Source organism: Wasmannia auropunctata, unplaced genomic scaffold (genome assembly GCF_000956235.1).
Source record: "Wasmannia auropunctata unplaced genomic scaffold, wasmannia.A_1.0 LD335888.1, whole genome shotgun sequence".
Classification (NCBI taxonomy): domain Eukaryota; kingdom Metazoa; phylum Arthropoda; class Insecta; order Hymenoptera; family Formicidae; genus Wasmannia; species Wasmannia auropunctata.
In genome coordinates this window covers 1,610,583-1,634,920 of record NW_012027002.1, presented here as the reverse complement: position 1 = coordinate 1,634,920, position 24,338 = coordinate 1,610,583, and the positions used below count along the sequence as shown (strand labels likewise).

The 24,338-nt window shown below is 38.9% G+C and overlaps 1 protein-coding gene and 1 long non-coding RNA gene across 3 annotated transcripts in view; one reads left to right on the top strand and one right to left on the bottom strand.

Annotated features, from left to right (window-relative positions):
- The window catches only part of LOC105455683 (RNA-binding protein Musashi homolog Rbp6), a 645,795-nt gene that overhangs the window by 407,584 nt on the left and 213,873 nt on the right, over window positions 1–24,338 (bottom strand). The window lies entirely within an intron of this gene.
- LOC105455684 lies at window positions 19,211–22,843 on the top strand. 2 transcript variants are annotated; one of them, XR_975145.1, is made up of 5 exons: window positions 19,211–19,485; window positions 20,233–20,335; window positions 20,594–21,419; window positions 22,351–22,441; window positions 22,514–22,843. It is a non-coding gene; the product is annotated as an uncharacterized LOC105455684 (long non-coding RNA). The 2 variants fall into 2 exon arrangements; XR_975146.1 differs by lacking the exon at window positions 19,211–19,485 and having other exon boundaries at window positions 19,996–20,283.

The following is a 24,338-nucleotide window of genomic DNA, read 5'->3' as shown; positions in this document are numbered from 1 at the left end:
ACATATTAGTAATGTACAATAATTACAATTAGTTATTAGTTATTAGTGCTTCTTTTAAATAAAAAAAACCTGTTTAGCAACATTAACTCCTGGGGAAGATTATCTTTCTTTTTAAGAGTTACTAAAGACAAGATTGTGAAAGAGGGAATATTGCAGAAGAATATCGGGCGAGAGAAAAGGAAGAGGCGGTAATACCAGAAAGCTAGGATTGGCCGCGGTGCATTCAAGAGATTAATTCTTTCGTTCCCGGCTAACGTTGCGAAAGGTGAGGTCGCAAGCTCCGCCGCAAGTTCGAAAGCTGCGGCCCCCGAATAATGCAACAATCGTGTTCCAGCGGCCTGTATCTCGCGTCGGTGACCTAACCGCCATCCGTCTCTCTCGCTATACACTCGCTTGGAAACACGCAAATGCAGTCAGAGGTGTGCATCCCAATGTAACCACCCCTGTGTAGCTTTGAGCCAACTCTGATCCTTGTGATCTCGGTCCTTATGTACCATTCGTCCCTCCTCTATGTACCGATACAAGCCACTGACTACATTAACTTTCGCTTCCCTTTTTCTTTAATCATTCGTTAAGTCGTTTGCCAATACATTAATCTGATTGCCAAAGAAATTTTTTTTTAAATATCGCCTCTATTTAACATTGTCAATATTTGACTTAGGAGATAAATTTCTTCTTCTTTCCTTCCTCTTTTTTTTTCTTTCAAACAGAAGAAGTTGGACCATCAAAATAATTTTGTTGGAAAGTTAAAAATAATAAGCATTTTTAACTTTCCAACAAAATTATTTTGATATTCTATAGTAATCGGTTTGACGTTCCAACAAAATTATTTTGATTGTCCAACAAAAATTATTTTCAGATCTGTATTCAGCAAATTCGTTCTTTCCGTGAAGCTAATCTTAAATAAAATTTAATTTTTTAATTAAATATTACGTCCGCTATATCTCATCTTAACCCTCTAATATTACTAATGATCCCTCTAATATTACTAATGAACCCTCTAATATTCCTTTTTTTTATATATTACAACTTTTTTTATTAATAGAGATACATATATTTTCTTATTATCATTTTGTTCACCAGTCTGGCGTTTCGATTAAAAAAATATTTTTTATAATATGTTCACGCGATATTTTTACACAATACGCGGTGTGTTGCTTTTGTGACAAAAGATATAGTTTGGTAGCAAAGGATTAAATTTCTCAACTTTCATTCTAAATATTTATATTTCAAACGGGATTGATATTTAAAATATTTCATTAATCTTAAAAAGACTCCTTTTAATTTTAAAATGACTGTCATACGTTTTCCAGTATGACGTGCAATCCAATGGTGCCAATATCCGCTTTCCGATCGGCATGAAAATGTCCTCGGAAGTCTGTTACCATTCCCGTCTCCTTCCCTGCTTTTCTCTCTCGCCGTTTCTCCCTCGCAAGGCCACAAAGTCACGGTCCACCGCGAACCTAAGCTGGTCAGTGTTTGACCTCGTCGGACCGGCTCGGCACAGGAAACACACGAAACGTTTTCTCGCGCGACCCAGCCCTCAAACTACCCTCCTCCTCCTCTTCCTCCTGTTTCTCCTCCTTCGCCCCCCTACTGTCTACTTCTGCATTACTCCGTACTTTTTATCAACCATGAAACCTCAAACGTACAAAGGACGTAGCCGAGCGAGAAGAAACGAGGGCGGCTTTGACCAACGCTATGCGAACCGCAATCCTACGAATATATTTCGTTCAACGTATAGCTAACATTTGAAACTGCGGCGCGGCAGAAATAGAATTATAGTTATCCTTCGAAGTTTCATTGTAGACAGTATATTAAAAGATGAAAATAAATAATATCGAATGACTGCCGTAAAAAATTTGAACCCAAATTACTCGGATGCTTCAACTAGTTTCTTTAACCGATACAGTGTCGATTTTGACAGAAATTTAGTTGAACATTCTCCTCCATTTCACCTCCTTTTTTTTTACCGCATCCGAAAAACTCCTGCACCAATAATTTTAGTGGAATTGCATTTCGAGCGCCGTTAGAAAGTTTGTTCTGAAACTTCTATTCGCGTCACTGGTGCGGAACAAGCCCACGGGCTCGTCAATGAGCTCTCGAAAGTCCGAACCGCCATTGCTACCCGGACGAAATATATTCGGCGGCAGAATTTTTTAAAAGCGCCGTGGATTATTCGCTTTCGTCCGGAGACTTGAAGTTAATCGGCCAGTTTAATTTCAAAAGTTTTGCGCAGAAAGTTTCGATTAAACAAGAAGAATTATGTCCTCGGCATTATTTAAGTAATGACATAAAACGATATTGTAAAATATGTTAATGATTATTTAATATATTAATAAAATACTAAGTATATATCATACGCAGAACATTAACATATAATAAATCAATTTCCATATTCTAAATTAAAAATCTAAATTTTCATTATAAAATCTAATAGAAAACATTGTTAGATAATATATATTGCTAAGTAGAACGCAAAAACAAAAATATTAAAAAATAAAACAAAAATTGCTTTGCAACAGAAAAGTTAATTAGCTTCGCTTTTTTAAATTTATTTCATTGTAATTATGTATTAATTAACTCGTATTTAGAACTAATATTTTTTCGCAATTTGTATTTTCTGCTTGATACTAAATTAAACATTCAAACAAGTTTATAAAAAAAATAAGCTAGAATTTAAAACTATAAATTTATGATTCGTTTTATATAAATATGTATTTTATATACTTTTTAAATTAATCTAAATTAAAAGAAACTAAGTATTATGCATATATACAGAAGGAACCACCGTAGATTTCCTCTCAACGAAATTGTGAACATAAAATTGTTAATTATCAACATAAAGTGTCTTTGCGTTAAGCTTTCAATAAAAATTCTGCCAAAGTTCACTTGAAATTAATTGAAAAAGTAGGTCGTATTAGCGGAATACGGAAAAAGGGGCGAGAAAAATTGTGTCCTCGAACTCGTTCGTAACGTTTTAATTATCCCGGGACTGGCCGGCGTGATATCGCCTGCATTCGCGCAAATTTATCAAATGCCATTTTTAATCGGATCAAGTGCTACCCCCTTTTCGAACAGTTTTGCTTTTTTTTTTGCTTGCCGTTCTTTTGACCTTTCGCGAGAGGAACAAAAGTCGAGCACGGCCGGTTTAGCTTTTCTCCTCCTTTCTATCGTCCGTGAAACTATTTCTTTACATTTCGCTTTTATCTCGATTCATCCTTTCCTTCCGCGCGACGTCCGTTGTCGCTTAAACGTCACTCCATGGTCTCTCCATGCACCTCGCGCGCATTCGGATACTGTATCGGCCATTGTCGCGATATCGAACTCGACGATCCGTATACGATGTAAACGGACCAATGAAAAAGGGGCGGGCAGAGGAGAATGGAAAATAAAATCGCGGCGATAAAACGTGCCGCACAAAACGATCGCAAAACGCCAAATCGAACACATATATTGACATGCTTTGTAATTTACTCTTTTATACAAGATACTCAAATCTGTAAATATAATATATATCATTTTTCATATGGAATTTTTTTGTACTATTGTTACCGTAATCACTCATATACATGCGTATTTTCCTTTTTCGATAACACTGGATTATCCTGACTCTTCAAAATATAAAATCTAAAAAATGCTAAAATAATAATTTGGGAGTTTCGGTCAGATTTTTAAATTGATAAAAACACAAAAGTATACCGCAATCATCATCGCCTGAACACAATTACGAACAAAAAATTCGGATAACTGAAGTTGCCAATGAATTTCAGCGGGTTTACTGTTTTAAAAAATTTCAACGAATGGAATTCATTTTTCATCAATGTCAATACGGTATGAATAGTTTGTGTATTAAAAATGATTGAAAACAAAAAGTTCTATAAGCGTGACTTGGCAATATGTACAAATGTCTTCAATTAATTTTAATAAAAGTGATTTTTTTAATATAATAAATGTGTTAATTTTTTAAAGGATTTAATTTTATTGCAAATATTGAAAAAAACAAAAATTAATCAAAGAAAAGTACTTTAAATTTCGTTTCTTGTTCTTTCGTAGATATCGTATATGTAACTCTTCGTGATGCAGGTGCTGATCCTATTCCGTGGGACCGACGTCAAATCGCTAGCGGGTAAGAAAATCCAGAATTTCCCGATGCAGTGCAAAACGGAGTCATCTCGCGTCGCATAGCGCGCGAACTCGTGCGCCCGTTTTCCGCAACTTTCCAACTCCGCGCGACTGTCCGACAGCACGCGCGCGGCGGAGAACAACCCGCAGTAGCAGCGCGGGGGAATAGCGGCGCGTGCCGAGAATACCGCAAGGAAGAAGCATATCTTAGCTCCGTCGTAAGGACCGGCGCGCCCCGGGATGAGCTCAAGAGAAATTTATAAAGGCCTACGTGTTCGCGCGCAAGTCCCACCCGCGCGCGCGCGCGCTCGCCCTCCGAACGGAGTTCCGTCCGTGATACCTTACGGCGACGTTTTGTTTCTGAGAGGAGAATGGCGAGGCCCGGGAGGAGTGGTGAGGGGGGTCCTAAAGCGTCGCTCGCAGTCGGTTTACAGGGTTCATAAGACGCGACGTGAATACGTTGGTGCGTCGTCTCTCTGGCCGGGATGGAGAGAAACAGAGAGGGTTTATTGCATGTGCAAGATTCTCGCTTGCACTCGCGGAGGAGGACGCTCGTTTACGTCCCTCACGAAAAACAGTGCGCCGCATTTCGTGGAGGAGGTGCGTGCTGCTGCAAGTTAAGGAAACGCCTCTTGTTTTAGCTGAACAAAAACGCCTCCACGATTTTAGACTATATATGAGACACAAATTACAGTTGTACAAGATATCTGGATTACGGGACGATTATACATATTATAATTAATGTTAATCATGATACTAGCGACACTTGATTTCACGGCTCTCTTTTGTTCTCTCATAAATAAAGGGGATTCCCCGCTACGGTTTACGCGGAAAAATGGCTCAGTAGCGATTCAACTATTACAGATATAGCTAATGTTCGGTATTAGGTGCCGTCATTAGGGAAACTTCCCCTTCTTTATCTATCCGTCCGTCATTAGAGAAACTCCCTACTTCTTTATCTATCATATATCTAATTAGAAAAGAATATCGTTAACCTTGTTAATCTTATTAATGATTTAAATAAAAAGAAATCTTTACAATATTTTAAGATGCTTATTAAGATCAACAGCATTAAATTACTTGTCAATTTAATTGGGGATATTACTATCATAAATTAAGTTGACATTAACTAGTGATATTAACTACAGTTTCAATTTAAAATTGCGTTTCAAGGTCGTAAATTAAATCGACGCGCAGCTTACAGAACTGCAGAGTCTCTGTACATAAATTCACATTGAAATGTCATTAAGTACGAAGATCAAGTTTAACCAAAAAGGCAATTCCTTTCGTAGCTGTGTTAAAAAAAGATTGTTTTAATACATTCACTGTGAGGCACGTCTCTTGAACGTGTATATAAGAAACATGCGAAAATCACGTGTGTTTCGTAGGTAATAAACGTGTTGATGAAAGTAACACTCTTCTATGAATTCATTAAAAACGTTTGATTTCAAAGATCAATCGCGGTAAATTTACCGTTGTATTCATAGCGGAATGGTGATGACTAAGTTTAGTATCCTAGATTTTCATTAATTATTAATGAAAATCTAGGATACTAAACTTAGTCATCAACATTCCGCTATGAATACAACGCCAGTTACGCACCTCGGCGTCCCAATTAGCGGACGGGAAGGCGTCTCATAAATCGCCGACTTCGTAACGAAACGAAATTATGGCGGCAAAAGTGAGAGACGCATTAATCGTCGCGGCGTATCGGAGCAAAACGGATCAGCTCGCAGCGTGACGTCAGATGAGAAATCCTTCTTTTCTCCGACCGTGTCTTAAAGTCGACGGCATTCACAGCTCGTCCGAGAGAGAAAGAGAGAGAGCGAGAGAGAGAGAGAGAGAGAGAGAAAAGAGAGGCGAACTTAATACGAGCTATAAATCTCCCGCTCTTTCTCATGTAAATACGAATCTAACCGAGAGTCAGTCTGAAACTCTTCCTCCTGCTTGGCAAACCACCCGTCGAATATCTTTCTTCCTAACTCTCGTTGCCTTGGCTTTGTTCTTCCCCGCCGCTCTCTTTCTCTCTCACTCGCTCACCATTCACAATCACGCAATTTAACCAAGCATTAAAATGATCCGCAATTCCCCGATCTACTTAACTGCACTCGCTCACGACCATTACGTGGAATACACACTTGCGCACTCCCGTCTGCGACGGCTTGAAACAACGCATCCACTACGTACATTCCCTTTCATTTCAGCGGATCCGAATTGGAATCGTTATACAACGAGTCTCGGATACAAAAAGGGACCGTGAAATAAGAACTGGCGCATAGGAGCGCAACGGTAATCAACGCGAGAAAGAAAGAAAGAGATTGAAACATAATCCGTTCTGTGTGTAATGCAATCTGAATATTTCCGTACAGATAATTTTACTCGTAATAGAAAGACGTAACGTAAGAAAGTATTCAAGAAGAGATTTAAAAGAACGTGAACCGTCAGAAAATAAATAAATGAAAGATCGAATTTCTTCTTGTGCTTTTACTTACATCTTTCTGATACGTTATATATACATGATATACACGCAATTTTATTTTACCACATGGAAAGAACGATTTTGCTGGAATGTAAAAAATTTTACTGGATACAAATTTGAAAATAATTTTACTGGATTATCAAAATAATTTTAGAAATTCACTAATGATGAGCATTGCTGTAAAATATTTTGATATTCTAGCCAGTTTGAATTTTCAACAAAATTACTTTCAGATTTGTATTCAGCAAAATCGTTTTTTCCATGCAATCTCAGGACATAACAACTATTGCTGCTATAAAGTACAGCAAGTTTGAGATCTGATATAGAGAAAATAGAAATGTTATCTTCTCTGTACTCTAATTCAAAGTGAAATATATACGTTTATTTATATGTTCGCCTGTAATTTATCAGAAATGAGAAGGTACTCGCGTAATATTGACACGGCGAGACATTAAACGCGGATACGTAACGTATATATGGAAACCGTAACCGTAATTAATACACTAATCCGAGAGTAGATCGTGCGATTTTCCCGTTATCGCAGTGGCCAGCATGGAAGTCCCCGACGACGATATCGAGTTCTCACCGCAAAATATAATACCGGTACAATCCATTAACATTCACGCGTTATTAAGAGCATCACATTGCTGCAATACTGTTAATTTATATACACAGATTTGTCACATGTTTTCCAAAATGCATAATTAAAGAGAATTCAATAATATATATTAATGTCTATAGAAAATAATTCGATGAATCAGACGCTACTTCTTACCCTCCTTTAGCCATTTCGTTTCTTTATTAAATAAGTTTTATTTTTGACAAGACAAAAAGATTTTCGATGAAAAATGTTTTCCTTTTATTTTTACTTTTCAAGAAAAACATTTCTTTTTCGGTTAAGTTTGTCAGGTTCCTTATTTCGTAAAAGCAGAAAACAATTTTTTCGAAAAAGAGAATCTATTTCACATTTTTTGAACCAAAATTTGCAAAATCGCGAAAGACATTATTCACGAACGAATGAAACATATATTTAATATAGAGATAAAAGAGGCTGTTCAATAAGACACAGTCGAAGTCTTTTGCTTATTTATTACTCTAACAAAGATCTCTTGTCGGATCTCGAGAAGAGAGACTTTTACTTTTTATCTCCTCCCCAAGACGGAACGTGTCAGGTTTACGCCAGCGATTTTCCTACGTACTCACGCCAAGTGCTCCCATAAATACGCATCGTTCGAAGTCGTCTCCTCCCCGTCCGCGGCGGAACATTTCTCCGCGATTTCGCCGAGGCACGCCGAGGCGCGCGACGAGCATAGAACTGAAATTCGCAGCTATCTGTCATTCTCATCACCGCCCACGTGCTAAGGGCGCCGACGACGCCCGCAAAAAGTCGACTCTCTCTCGTCTGGCGTCGGCTACGCGCCCAACGCCCGGCGCGGCGCGGCGTCCGGCGTCGTCAGGCCAGCGTCAAGTCCGGCGTTACTCACAAACAACGTCCAGATATCAGAGAGATCTCAAAAATCGGGAGCAACAAGAGAGCACTTCCATGCATTACCCTCGTAAAAGGCGCGGTTTTTCTTGGGACACATAGATATCCTGATAGTTTCCAAGAATTTCGAAAAATGAGGACAGTAAGTTGAAAAAGTGATCCCAGGATGTATCTATTTCCTTCCACAATTCGTCTTTATATTGGATATTATATAAAAAGCGATACTTTTCGCGTTCTCATTCGTACCTTTTTGAATCGATTTTTGAGCTTTCTGTTCCTTTAGCCAGAGTTAAAAGTAACGCGTTACTTGTAACGCCGTTACCGTTTTTCAATACTTTTCTTCAGTAACGATCGTTACTTTTTTATCTGTAACGATAACGCGTCGTTACATTTTTACAGTAACGATGACAAATACGCCGTTACTTTTCTATACTTTTATTTTCTTATTTTATAATATATTTTTAATTTACTTTTTTTTAAATATTTTGTACTCTTATACTATAACATTCCTATATAATCACTACCAGTAGGTATTGAAAATCTATATTTCACATTACATATATATGTACCAATTATAGATTTTTTAGTATTAATAGTAAAAATTAGGAGGGTATTAATGTTTAAAACAACAAATTTAAAATCTAATTAAATTACTTATTTTAGTATTACAAAGTAATACTAAAAAGTAATAAAAAGTAACGAATTAGTAACAGTAATGGTAATATCTCAAAAAAGTAACGGGTTATTTTTTTAAGGTATTCCCAACCCTGACTTTAGTGCATTATAACTTTAATTTCAACAAATCGTTCACTATATAAATTGCATTAAATAATTTTTTCTTTTTTGTACAAATATTAAGAAGACGCCCCATTTAAATATGTATATCAATGCTTGTTCTTAATACAAATCAGGAGCAACTCAATATTATATGAAAGAGGAGATTTCTACATTTCTAGCGTCCCTAAAGAAGAACCGAGAGCTGGCATGGTGGGCGAGAACGACGCGACTGTGAAATGAGCTTCGAATCTGTAGCACGTTGGACGTCATAATTAGAAATCGCGGCGTCGCGCAAATATTAACGACGTGACCTACATATTAACCGCCGGCACTATCTGAAAAATGGGCAGGAATATCTCACGCTGGCCGCAATACACACAACGAGCGTGAGCGACGATTCGCGTGACGCGTGATCTCGTGCGAGTTCGGAGGGAGAAAGCAAGATAACGTCTCCAAAGGACGAAAGTTAGAGACTTACGACATCCCGAAAATTAACATGTTATAAAGATAGAAGGGAAGAGCTCTATCAAGATGGTGTGAAAAATAATTTAGAAAATTTTTCTAATCAATTTAACGTCGTAAGTAATTTACGATATGATGAGGTGAGCGTCGGATGTGCTCTCCTCTCGCTTTACGCTTAAATAAATCGCGATATCGTAACAATGGCATCAATTAAGGCCTGTAGAATATTATTTATCAAACGTATTGTAAATTAATGTTTCAGAACGTAAACGTTCTACTGTAAAAAGACTTAATAAATTTCAAAATACGACAAAAATGATAAAAATGATAAAATACAATAGAAATGAATCTTTCAGTACGTTAATCACTCGAGAGTGAAAGATGTTTTTTTTTTAAATACTGCTTTGTAGACTTTTACGAAATTAAAATTTTGAAAAGGCCAGTATTAAAAGTACGGAACGTTTTGCGTAAACTTTACGTAAATAGCGATCGAAATAGTCGCTGGATGGTTTAATCATAGGCATGACCCAGTCGACGAGACGCTTTATTTCCGGCCGATCGACGAATGCGGATCATTAAGATCCGGGGCGAGGCCTGCACATTGTGGATGCGCTGAAGTTTCTAATTATGACGGCCAGCTGGTTAGACACTCGCATCGCTGCATCCGAATTTCCCGGCGTCGCCGCCATTCGGTCACGCCCCATGTGGAACTTCGTGTTTCCTCATCCTGTCAAATGCGTCTCATAAGCGCAGCAGATGAGGGAAGTTCGCTTTTCGAGAACACGGCTCCCGAACGTGAGCGGCTAGATAAATTATAGTCGACTAGCTGGAAACTAGAGACTTCGCGAACGTTTTCTCTTTTACGATCGATCAGCGAAATTCATTATTTTAATAAAGGAAATTTGTTGACAAAATTACCAAGTCCGCAGTTACTTCTTTATAAATCCAGTTCTGAACTTTCTAACTTAAATTTGAACTTTCTTTATACATATTAATCCTCTTAATTTCAACAAGTTTACTTATATTGAATTTTTAGACTTTTTGAAAAAAAAGTATCTTTAAATTTTTTTACATTATATTTTATGTATAAAAACTATACATATGGTATGTATATATATTTATAGTTTTAATAAAAGTTCATTATGTTTCTTTCTGCATCAAGTTTACAGCAAAAACAACCTATAATTTTTGAAAACTTATACAAACTTATATGCGTGTCCAAAATTTTTACAAACTCGCAAGTTTCGCGCATACCCCCTTCATTGCTTCGTACGAAAGAACGAAAATTTACATAACGAGTCCAGTATCGGAGCTCAAATAAAATTCTAATCTCAGGCAATTAAGTGAGAAACGCGAAGCTAAATGAACATACGCTCCACGGTATAACTAGCATTAGCCTGAAGCTCTGCTAGATCCACCATTCTCAGGGTAACGAGGCGGTCGCTTAACGCAGCGCTTTTTGTGTTCGCCAGTGTCCGCGCTTAGCGGAGCGTATCCGCACGGCTACTTGTTGACCGTGTTCCTGGGCAGGGTACCACCGCGCCGCTGTGCCAGAACGTCGTCCGGCCCGGCCGGGCAGTGAATTATCGTCCGGCTGTACCGGAGGTCTCCCCTCCCCTCCCCACCCCACCCCTCGCTATCTCGCGCGCGAATCTGCGAAATTTATTGCCCGTAGCCGCGAATGATACGTAATTATGCCTCTTTACTTTACCTATCTACGTCCAGCTCCCGCGATCGTGACAAAATTACCAGCGACGAACTCCCTTCGCGCCGCGCCCGTGTACCCGTTCACAGCCGTACCCGCCGCGCCGTCTGCGCCATCGCTTCGTGTCTTTTTGCTGCCGCGAGAGAGAGATATTTATCTTTTCCGTTCCCCGATTTATCGCGGGTGCTTCCGATACGAAGAAATTTTATTCTTTCCAAAAGATCGGAGATTACGGGCGAATGTGTTCGCGAGAGGAGTTTACGAGGACTGATACGATTAGCGACTTAGCTGTTAGCAATTTTTAAATTATACACAATCGAGAAAGTGAAGGGAGTATTATCAAACAACAATAACGCTTTGATACCCTACAGATATTATTAAGCAGATATTTAATAGAAATTTGACTTAATTAAGTCTCAAGTCTGTTTATTTATCGAAAATTTATCGACATTATAGTAATGACTCTCTATATATGTGCACGGCAAAAATACTCTGTACGTCTTCCTCAGCTAACAAGTCAACACCAGAACGTTCATAATCGCCCCGAAGGAAGCCCAGGAGGGACATTACTGCAATCGATGCCGTTTAAAGTATATCACCTCCAAATCGCACTCCTGGGATTCCCAGGAGCGCGCGCGTTCGGTCCTCTTATAAATTTATGCGAACCCGCGCCAACGGGAGAGAGAGAGAGAGAGAGAGAGAGAAAGAGAGCGGGCTGCATCCGGCGTAATTCTGGCGGCGATTTTAAGAACGGTTCGAGCTTCCTGAATTTAACCCGGGATTAAATCGACGCGGGGACTCATTGTACGTTCCTTATCGCACCAGAACCAGGCACGGCGGAACTCTCGCTCGACTAAAGTGCAATAAAACCAATTAGACGCGGCGCGAGAAACGGGGAGCCATCTTTCCCCCTCCCCCTCCGAGTGTGTGAAAGAAGTCCAGGAAGACATGAGCGCGGTATAAGAAAGTCGTTTGCCACTGGCGGGACGCCAAATCAATTTAAAAGTTCATACTGCGCGTTGACGCGCTTGGGTGAAGAAGCGCGTAGACGATGTTTCCTAAAAGAAACGCGAAGAGCCGAACTTTACAGACGAGAGCGCAATCTACTTTTAGTAAAAATTTAAACATCGATTGATTATCAAGATATATCTAGGTGAAGATTCTTAAATTTCCAAGAACACGAATATACTCTGTAAATATACAGTTGAATTTTCATATACTGTTCACTTGATTATTACATTGATTATGAGGGAAAAAATGTAATTTCGCGTATTTATTTTTTTATCGTTTTAAAAATATTAATCTATATAAGATATTATAATAAACAATAAATCGCTCGTCAAAATTTTGTTAGAAAAAAAAAATTCCGACTCGAATTTCTTTCACAGTGGACTTCTCGTACATCGCCTTTTTTCCCCGGGACAAGCCGTGTGTTTGCATCATGAATAAAATTCGTCGGTAAATCGTTATCGGCGATCGAGCGGCGTAATGACAAGCGGAAGGGGCCAGTGCCAGAAACGATAGGCATAGGAACCGGCCTCGAGCGCCGAGGAGGTACGGGGCCGGAACAATTAAACTCACTTCATAATTTCTCAGTGGCGGGTGCTCGAGCTTAATGAGAAATGCGCGTTCACCCTGAAAACGGATCGATTCCGCGAAACTCGTTCGCCGCGCGGCGCGGCGCGGGCGAGAACGCCCGTTCGCGTGCGAAACGAAGGCGAAAGAGATAGATCGTCAAGCGCGCAGGATAGTCTTTCTCCCCTGGTCTCTTTCTCCCAGGGCGCGGAGGAGACAGGCAACTGTACGGGAGGGGCGATCGCCGACTGTCAAAAGTTCCCGGTGCGGCTTCGCAACTGGGCACCGAGCATCGAGCGCTCCCGATCGGAAAAGTTTCGGTTCCGTGCCGGGCGAAACAATTTCGCCGTCCGACATCGTCGGGCTAAATAGCCAGCTTGTTTTCGTCTTTTAATGAGAAAGCGCGTTGGGGAGTTGGAAACGCGACGTCACGCTCGCGATCCTCTACCATTAATTCCACCAAACAAGTTGTCGAGATCGAGAAGAGTGATCAAATTTGACGTATAATGCGGAAAGTGGAGGATAATTAACGTGTACGCGAAAGAAAAATTCAAATACTGAAAGCTTTTTACTACTGAAAAAAAAAGGAAATAGAGATCTTTCCTCGATGCAGAGCCAATAATTTCCTCAACTGAAATAATTTCTTAAAAAAAAAGGCTTAATCAATTGCTAAACGCAATTTGTAAATGATAAATTGTGCACCTTGATTACAGTACGCGTCTCGCGATTGTAATAGTCAGTAAGAAGAACTCGTTGAACAAAGTTTGAAATTAGCATCAATAGCAACACCGATCGAACATTGCTCAGCTTACGGTCGCTAGACGCTAATGACGAATAATTCTCTCAATTCTTCTTTCGAGCGAGAGACGCGGACGAGATAAAAGCTTCGTTAACCAGTGTTCCAAAGCTCAATCGTACTCCCGCCGAACTTTCCGCGGGATAGGACTTCGCCAACATACCGACGAGAGTTCCGCGTCATCGATCGTCACGAAAGCAGCAAAGTTTCGAGCATCAAGTTTTAAGTAGCCGCACCGGCTAGTAGACGGCAATCGTCGAGGCTCCCCGGCTGCGCGTCTCTGAGAAAAGAGGAATCGCGAGGAGTTGGCCATTGTTCCTGGAGGTAATTTACATGGCCATTTTTTTGGCTCGACTACCGCGACGATCTTCAGCTACCAAATGAGGATAGGGAAGAAGGCATGTGAGAAAGAACGAACAAAATTGGGAGGAAGAAAACTGAAGAAGAAATAAAGTAAGGCGAAGACAGGTAGAGAAAAGAGAGGGAGAGAAAGAGAGAGAGAGAGAGAGAGAGAGAGAGAGATGCATCGAGATACGAGAAGAGAGATTGCCGAAGGGAGCAAAGTTAGAACAACAAGTCCACCCAACCAACCAACAAACCAGCCGTGCAGTCAACCAGACAGCCTCCCTGCCACCTAGTTGATTCGTTAACTGTGCAGCTTGCATGGGGCTAAGTTTACCTTGCAAAACTTTCGCGTGTCGCGAGGAGCTTGTTCGCTACAAAATTCGAATTCGACGTTCCATCATGGTGCTATACGGCCCTCGACATGGATGCTAAGCACGGTATGATAACATGGTACTTGTCGCTTAAGTTGTAATAGTTATCACTAAACAACGTAATATCAACAATTTACGAAATGTAATCTTCAGAAATGAATTTGTAAGGATAGTAAACTTTTTTTACATGAATATCTCAAATATCTTTTGGCCCAATCTAATTACGCAGTTTAAAATAATTTCTAGATAGCTTTATATTTAATTTGTATTGTTAAATAAAATTTTTTGGCAAATAATTTATATTTGTAATATTTCTCAAAAGATAATAATGTAAGTAATTAAATTAATTTCATTACAATTTGCTTTTGATTCCTTATAAAAATTTTATCATTTATATTATCATACTTAAACAGAAGTTTCCTCTTCAAATATAAAGAAGACGTAAATTAATCGTGATTAACATCGACCAACGCCGTCTAAAGGCGAATCTGAGCTGAAGCATTCTCAATGGGAACGATAAGAGAGGACTACCACGAAGGGCCGTTTCCATTGGCGCGCAACATCCGTGATAGCATCGGCTTGCAAGTTCCGGCCAAGACTAAGGCAGGCGCCCACCCATACCGGATCGACGCATGCATATCGGTGTTGTTGAAGCTCGCGATGCATAGAAGCAGCAGCACAGCCACGCAAGCAACATGGTAATAAAGTTTATTGCGAGAATGCATTAGATCGAATACGTTACACATCCAGCGCGCACCAGCTGCAGAGGGTGCGAGGTAGGTTGAGTATTCAGAGCCCAATAAACCCAACCTGGTGTACTCGGAGAGTTAACGCAACCCGGCTTCGGCTCTAAGCACACGCCAAGCCGCGTGTCTCGCAGCAATCCCACTTCCTTCGCCTATCGTTCCCCGCCTTCTTCGCCCAGTAGCCTCTTTTAAGAAACTTCGCACGCTTATGTGACTTTAATAAGGACGCCTTATTTTTCCAAATAATTACAAATAATAGTTACAGTAAACGAAACTTGAATTTGACTTTGGGCAAATTGAATCAAAGAATTGCATAACGATTTTGTTGTGTAGGTATATAGCTAAAAGTTTAGATTTTAAAATTTTACACAAAAAGGATTTAAAAATAATTTTGTTAGAAACTTGAAAATGATAAATATTGCTATAAAACATTTTGATATTCTAGCAATCAGTTTGACTTTCCAATTATTTTGATGGTCCAACAAGAATTATTTTCAGATCTGTATCCAGCAAATTGTTCTTTCCGTATAGATTATTGAAAAAAAACCAAATATTAAAAAAAGAAAACGCAGGACATAGTAAAAAATAGTAAATTCCCCTATTAGCAATAATCGATAATTTGGAGACATTATTTAATAAATAGATTATATATTTTAAATGCTTATCATTCAAAATTAATATCTTGATAATGCCTTTAATAATTAAGAAGAAGACAATATAAATTTCTTAAATTATGCTTCCATTTATAATTTAAGTATTAGAAAATCATTGTGTATGAAATTGTTGTACCTAATCTAAGAAAATATCTGATAATAAAAAAAATATATTATTCCCAGTGTGGGAATAAACAGTAAAAATAAACATATTTCAGAGTTCATCTGGCATCTCCCCGAAAACTCAACGCAATGCCAGCCAGCCGTTCTCGAGAATTTCGAGGAACGTCCGCGAATCCCGCTGACAAATCGCCGCGAGTCGCGAGTCGAAGTCACGGCCGGATAAGAGCGGCGTCTATTCTCCAAATATAGCGATAACCTCGGAAGGGAGGGGGTGCAACCTCCTGATGGTGGATCGGGTGCGACGGGTGTATATATCGAGCGGGGGATTCCCGCGACACGAGAATTCGAAAGACGGAATTCGCGAGGCGGCAGAGAGCTCGCGGAGGGCGCGACGGAAAAAGGAATGGGAATGGCGGATATGTGTGAGAAGCACGGGAGCAGCGCGCTCGGTGGCGTCGGGGTAGATGTAGTTAGGTACTATGTCGGGGCATAATAGAATAGATAGCGGATAGGCGGAAGGCCGGGGCCCGCCGCTGCTTCGGGAATACTTTACCGAGCGTATAAACGCTATTTATGGCTGCATAAACCAGCGATAGGGGATATATAATACAGTCACACACCTACGTTCCAACCCTCTCCGCCTCCTCTAACTCGGGCTCTCTCACTCTCTCTGCCTCTCTTCCCCCCTACCCCCCTCCCTCTCTCTCTCTCTCTCTCTCTCTCTCTCTCTCTTCCTCGTTCTTCACGCTGCACGGCGTATCTACGTGTATCTACGAAGAACGATCGACAACACCCCCTTCTCTTCGCTTCGCCGCTCCACATCCCCGTCGGCCTGCATTGATTTGCATGAGATTTCGACCTGAGTTCCTTCTTATAAATCTACCTCCCCCCATCTCCCTCGCCGTCCGCGCCGAAAGGAAAGGTATTGACTCCCTTCGGCCTTTCCCGCCTTCTCTCCCACGCCGCGCGCCGCCGCGCCGCGCCGCGAAGACGATGCATACAGAAAATTCGCGTGCCGAGAGGAAATTCGCGAGTTCACCCCGGGATACGGGAATTGAGAAACGATCGGGGGCGATTTTTCGAGCCGCAAAAGAAAGCAATTAGTTAAGAATATAAACGACTCAGATATTTCATTCTTCGCGGAGAGATAAAGAAAAAAAGAATGGAGTGCGAACTCGCGGCATCGGGGAAAAGCTGAATATAGAACCAATAAAATTTGAAATTTGTGAGGTACGTAGATCCTATAAGAGCTTGAATTTGTGAAACATAAAGTCTAAATGTAGAGTTTGTGAGACATAGAACCCGTGAGATATAGGCCCTATGGAATCTAAAATTTGTAAAAGATAGGATCCATGAACTTGAGGATTTGTAAGATGTAAGATGTATGAAACGTAAGTAATAAGCGAATATATGGAAAATAGATTTCGATGAAATATATGGAATATGAAATTTTAAAATTTGTAAAAATAAACCGAACATTTGCAAACCATGAATTATAAAAAAAAAGTCTAGAATTTATATAGAATATAATATATTAGATATATGAATGTGTGAATTTATACGTAGCTCTCTACATAACTCCTCTCGGTTTATCACAAATAGAGATCTCTATTCCTGACAGCGGATTGCTCTAACACTTGGTAACAATCAAGTTTAGTGGCACGCCACCATTGGTGTAATACTTCGATTGGCGATAACAGCATCTTACTGGCCATTACGAGCAGAAGTTTCTTAATTTGGCACTTGACGCTTGGCGTTTGTAAACTTCTGCGCTTCGATTTATTCCTCGAACGAAATTATTCAAAACCACGACTCGGTGCCGATTCAGCGCCATTATAATACCTAATTAGCCGCTCGCGAGACTTGGGTCGCTGATCGACGATTCAGGGACCAGGTTCTCCAGCTTGGCAAACTTGCCCGGTACTGCCGGTTCGCTTTGGTGAATTAATTATTTCGCGTCACGCCTCGCTACGATGTTTATAAAGCGTTAGACGCCATCTTGCTGAGGCAACCTTCCGCTCTTAAATATGCGATTACGCGATCCACGGAGAGAATCGCTTGTCCTCTTTGCGACTCTATCGTTGTCGTTATATTTATTTTGTAAGGTTCGATTAATATTAATTATTTTTACAACTAAAGAAATACTCAAACTTACGTGCGGGCGCAGTATCTCAAGATTTTACTTTCTTTGCTTACCTGAAACAGAAATTGCATTATTAATAATATGTAATAAAAAAAAACATTTTTTGTTAACATGTATATATTAATAAAATTTATATTTAAATATAATAATATAATAAATGATATCGTATAATATATGATATCAAATGCATACAAAATTATCTTAATAAAAAAATCTTGTAGAGCATAAAATATACAATTACATAATAATAAATAAACTAATATATATCAAAATAAATTCTAATCTGCAATATGCAATAATCTTTGCATAATATTGGATATATGCAAAAATTTTAGTCTTTTTCGCTTTTGTTCCATAATAGGTATATGTAATAATATTCAGTCATCAAAATATCTGTCTTTGTTTTCTGTGATTTTCTCAAGTAAATTTCAGATTCTTTTACAAAAAAATATTTTTGTATCTTAGTTACATTTCGAAAGCGCTTTTCAGTTAAGGAACGTTGCATCGATCGAAATAAATGCAATAGTTCGAAGGCCCCAAGTGAATACGCCACGTGTAGAAAAATTCTCCGGCACAAAAATGATTTGCTGGATATCAAAAAACGAATAACGTTGTCATGTTAAAGGTCGGCAAATGATCTTCCGGTTTACTTGTCCAGTAAATATATACTTTTCTGTTTTTTTAATTCTTTAAAAACGCAAAAAAAACGGGAATTTATTTAATTGATACCAAAATATAATACTATTTAAATAATTGTACCAGAGCGTTGAAGAAAAAGACTAAAACTTTTGTATATTCAGCTATTACACATGATAAATTAATGTCTTTTTTTAAAACATTCAAGATTATCTTAAAATATAATATTACGTTGCGCGGCACGGCACAATATCTTGTTCTTTATAGCGTTACCTATGAAATTCTACACTATTTTACGGTAAACAAATGAATCTATTTTCTCAGGAAGATTCTCCGCGGAAACTGCGGTATGACAAAGTCACAGCCATTGTTCGTTCACACCGTGGCAGCGAGATAAAGGGACGGCGAAGTATAGTCCCCCGGAATACCTTTTAATTACGTCGCCGCCATCGCGAGATCTCGCGGAAAATATGCAGCGGTGGACGTTTTAATCTCGCGGTCACTTAAAAACTCCTCGCATAGATCCCGCCGTTATCTCGACGGGCGGATCGGAACCGCGTTCGGGAAGCGGAATAAAATCGCCCTACGAAATTTAATAAGTTCCTTCGACGAGGGTCGTAAGTTCCTCGCGAGGGCGGTGGAAACGAGTCCTTCGAGACTCGAGGGGGTCGCTAAAACTAAAAGGCGACCCTTTATATTTGCGCTAGGCTGCAATTCACCCGCCGGATTGCAGCCTGCCGCAGCAACTGATAAATCTCGAGAGTCAGTATTTCGCAAACGTCACACTATACTATTCAATCAACTAAAATCAAAACTGAAATTCAAGTTTGTTTCGACAAATAATAAATAAAAAATATATATATTATATTCTGGCATAATAATTAAACAAGAACGAGAAAAAAAGAGAATAAGAAAGAGAGAGAAAGAGACGTATGAGTTACGTAAACCAATCGCGTTAAACCAACAAGGATAAAATTGACTTTGGGAGACGAGCTAAAGTCCCGTAATTTAAACGTTTAATCGCAAATTAGGATGAGAAACCTGCTGTCTTTTCTTGCAAGAGGTATACGTTCAGTTAAACGATAATTAAGATAGTTTTCGGAAGTTTCCCCATTTTTAATAACGTGAAGATCAAAAAAGCGATGGCTGGGAAACAAAGTGTACTTTTCTTTTCCCTAAACTTCCCGCCTTTGTTCAATATAAGACGAATAGTTTTCGTAGATTTATTTGTCCCTTTATTTCTCCCTACAAAATTTCCCCGAAAAAAAAACTTCTGCGGGAGCGCACGCTCGAATTCTTCAAAACTTTTAAAACTTGGTAAACATTTCAATTACTTTACGCAAAAGGGTTTGACATCAAAGAATAAGAATTGGATAAAATACGTCAAATGCAATACAACGCACACAGCAACGTACGCAATAAGATGCAATATAAAATCACTATCTCGCCCTAGTAACGGTCGCACATCGCCCGGTTTAATCGCTTCCCCGACTCTGAATTCGTTTCCTAAGCCACGGCGATCGTTCCCATTACGGGGATCCGCTTTTAAAACAATTGCCGGCGCAATGAATGTCAGAGAAAAGAGCGAGGAGTAACTTTGGATTTCGGTATCGTCGCGCGAAAGAATCGCATGGTGTAAATTCTGGAGCGGGACAAAACGCGGTTTGCCATTTCGCGAGAGCGGAACCTAATCCTGCGGAGATACGTGACCAGAATTGCTTTTTGACCTTCCCGTAGTGGTCCAAACGGGACCGGCAGCTTAGCATTTTCCTTCCTTCCAATCGTTTTGTCTTCTCTATTTGCACGGCAGGAGCGTTCGAGATACTTTTCCATCGTGTTGGATCAAACGACCAATAAGAGCGTTATTATCACATTTTCTTTGTATTCAAAGACGGTATAAAAATTCCAAACAAGTAAAAACACATTTTCCTTGTAGGTTTTTTTAAATATAATTTATTCAAAATGAGAAAAATTTATATATTCTATTATTAATATTATTCACAAAAATTTGCCTGTATAACAAAGAAAATTTCATACTTTGAAGAATTGCATTTCCGTTATAATAAATCTCTTTCATAAAATTTTAACATGGAATTTACATTTGATTCTTATACTCCAAAATTTTTCAATTTAATTTAACGCTAATAATTTTCATTTCTTCCATCAATTAGATATTCTTTCTCGGAATTTTCTCGCACTCTTCCAGAGAGAAGAGCGAGAACGGATGCCCCAGTTGCCCAGTTTGAAAGTAATATCATACTTCGAAAGAGATACGAAGGGTCAAAAATGTCTCTTCATATCTTAGCTTCCGCGTAATCCATTTCCGCCTTTCAAAACTTAAAACGAAGTTCAAAGCACAAAGACTCTGTGACGTTCCCGTCAACCAAAATAATTTGAGAGCGGAACTCGGCGCGCTTAAATTTGGATGACTTCCAACGATATTATCGAAACTGACAGCAATGTTGAGTTAAATTTATTCTCCGCGTGAGGGATCGGTAACATGGTCATCTCGAAGGGGAAGTCGCTAATGAGAGTATCGTAAATACCTTCGTTACAAGCGAAAATAGTTAATCTAAACTTGGAAACATTATTATTTATAGCCTGTCGTCTAAACGTCACTATCACTTTCTTTCAATTGCACATCTTTCGCACCGTAAATATCGCACGTACAATTCTCGTAACTTATTCGCGTTTCAAAGTAAGAGGGAATAATAATTAATAAAAATACGTAAACTGATAAACTCGGTACTCACAACGAGCCATATATATACTCGCGCGGATATTCGTGAGTTCACGTAGCTCCGTCGCTCTGCCATCCACCGCCCGCTGATAAATGTATTTTAAATGGGCGTTCGGGTTCCATTAACGTTAAACGCGAGCTACGCTGCACGCCAAAGTCAAGCGGACTAGAGATACTTTCGAGAAATCTTACGATAGCGGCGCAAATCCGGCATAATTCGCTGCTTGGGCGTTAATGGCGTTAGACCTGTCGGGACGGTAAGAGCCGCTCTCTGCCTCCTTCGTTTAACTTCGCTCAACAGCTATTCCCATTCATGCCAGTTCCATTAACTTACTATCGAAGAAACGCGATGCGCATGTCGGTCTTAAAAATGCGAGGCTCACAAGTTTACTTCCGGCAACATATGATTTCATCCTTTAATTAGTTTCGACTAAGAAACAAGTTATCATCATTGTTGTATTATGTCGTATTTATTCGCGGAAGATATTTTTATGCATTTTAGCTTAGCAAAATTTCTTATCAAAATGTAAATCTTTTGTAGAAATACACGGAAAGAACAATTTTGCTGGATACAGATTTGAAAGTAATTTTGTTGGACCATCAAAATAATTTTGTCGAAAATTTAAAATGATTGCTAGAATATCAAAATATTTTACAGCAATGTTCATCATTTTTGAGTTTTCAATAAAATTATTTTCAGATCTGTATCCAGCAAAATTTTTAGACCTAACAAAATCGTTCTTTTCGTGTACCTTCTCCAAAATTGTATCATTTCTATTAATCAGACAAATACGAGAATAATAATAATGTAGGAAAACTTGTCTACATACTGTGGAAATTCTTAAACAGTTTCTATTTATTTAATTTTTATTAAATATTCTAATATTTAAAAAAGTTGCAAAGTTGTTATCCTATATGCTGCTTATTATATTTTTCCATTATTACGTTACCTCATTATTTCTTCCTTAATAATAGATTTTTTCAAATTTATTATCTCTTTTATATTTTTTAAACTTTCCGTTCTACAAATTTTCTTCTATTCTGTTCCAGTGTATTGTGAAATCCGTTATGAGAACAGTTATTTATTAGAAACATTGAAGAGACTGAGTTTCTCTAAAGTTATTTCAATTAAAGACACGTAATATTCTACGAATTACGTGAAATTAATACAATGTCGACATTCCGCAGGCAATCTGATGCTACACAGAATCCAGTTGCGATATAACATACATTAATGTCGTATCTCGGGAAAGAGGAAGAGAGAGACGGGGCGCGAAAAGTAAAGTGAATAATCTATGGAGAATCTGGTGGAACGTTTGGAGTATTAATTTTCGGTATGTCCCGACATTAGGTCTCCCCAGTTCTCATTTGGATATATACTTCGGCAAGAGGTCGTCGTTCTTGGCTCTGGACCAATCGTCACGTCGTTGCTACCCGAATCGCGATAAGGTTTCTTGACGATGAAACGTGGCCTGGAGTTATTCTGGACCATCATTCCTTACTTCCGCGTGATGCCGGTTAGACGGATTACACCTGTCAGCCCGCAATCGTCTTTCATTGAACTTCAAATACAAGGATGTGAAGAGGCACTTATAATTGTGTACTTTCGAAACTATTGTTACACTGCATTTGCAAAGATAAAAATCAGAAATTGAAAAAGTTCTTTGATAAAATGTTTCAAATAAAGAAGTTTTTTTCCCTTTCCTTCAAGAATTTTATTTTCAAGAAAAAAGTCTTTCCTTTTTCTTCTAGCCGGTTTCTTTAATCAAATTAGAATCACTCTGACGATAAAATTTCAATGAGGATTTTATTGGACATACTGCAGTACTTTTCATTTCCAACATTACATCTCTTGGCAACTGAGATTCAAATTAATACTCCGTGAAAGAAAAATCGAGATAAAGTAGAAAATAACAATTCAATATCAAAATTGAATTTCAATAAATACTTAACTTGAGGACACATTGAATTAGAAATTTCCGATTTAGCGCATTTGGCAAAATTCCATGTCACGAATACGTCAGTAAAAATAATTCCTTACTCCTCGACGCATCTTTGCGTCTGTTCTTCTTGTTCGCTCCATTCCATTCCCTTCCTCAGCGGTCTCCTAGTTAGGCGAGCACTCTAACTTAGCACTCTGATAAGTGCGCGACTTAATTGCAGTGAACCTGCTGCAACGCTTGAACTCGGTTTCACTTAATACGCGAATTCCAGCTTGATTTATTGATGGCCTCCGCCATGAGTATTCTAGGAGCGCCAAGAGAAGGAGATGGTACTCGGTTTATCACGTTGCACTCTCGTATCTCGCTTAAAATACGCTTTCCGGAATAGTACTTAAGTACGAATGGTACTCAAAAGTAGTACACAAAGAACATCGTGCAACCTTTATTTAATCAACCGCCGACGAATGTAATCAACGGAATTAGATTTAGCCACAAAAATCTTTTAATTGAAATGCTACATGTTAAGTGTAAAGAATTTTTTAACCTCTTATTTCCATTAAACCCGTCTTTTCTTAAACTAAATAAAGAACTTTTTAATGAATTTATAATCTAATTGTTTACAATTAACGTGACAAAATGATAAAATTCTTGACACACGTGTGGTATTGTACTTTTTGTAAACGAAACTTTTGAGACTCAGTTGATAAAACTGCATTTTAATAATAAAACTATTGAAAAATATGTTACATATATATTAATAAAATACAATTAGAATTGATTCGAAATATTGCAATTGTAATAAATCCATACATAATTCTCTAAATAAAAGCTAAACGTCATTATTTCACAACTCTCTATTTCACAATTCTTGCAATTTTGCAATTCTTTCATCTTTTAACAGTAAAAATCTTGGGAAGACAAGAGTCTCCTTCTCTTCTTCTCTCAAGAGCACTTTCTTAGTCTTGAAAAATACCATTATCCAGAGCCAGTTCGGAGAATAACAATGAATTTCAATTAATGGCAGGGGAGCCCGCGCTAATCCTCGAACAATCGCTCCTCGGGCGCCGATCGCTCCGCGAACGATATCGCAGACTCACCGAGTTCGGGCTAATTAAATTCCCGTAATATCATATCTGCCTTCCGCACACATGGCTCCCGCGGAAACTTCGATCTGCGAAAATATCGGAGAAGAAGAGAGAGCGAGGGCGCAGCTCTCCAGACCGTGCAGAGAGA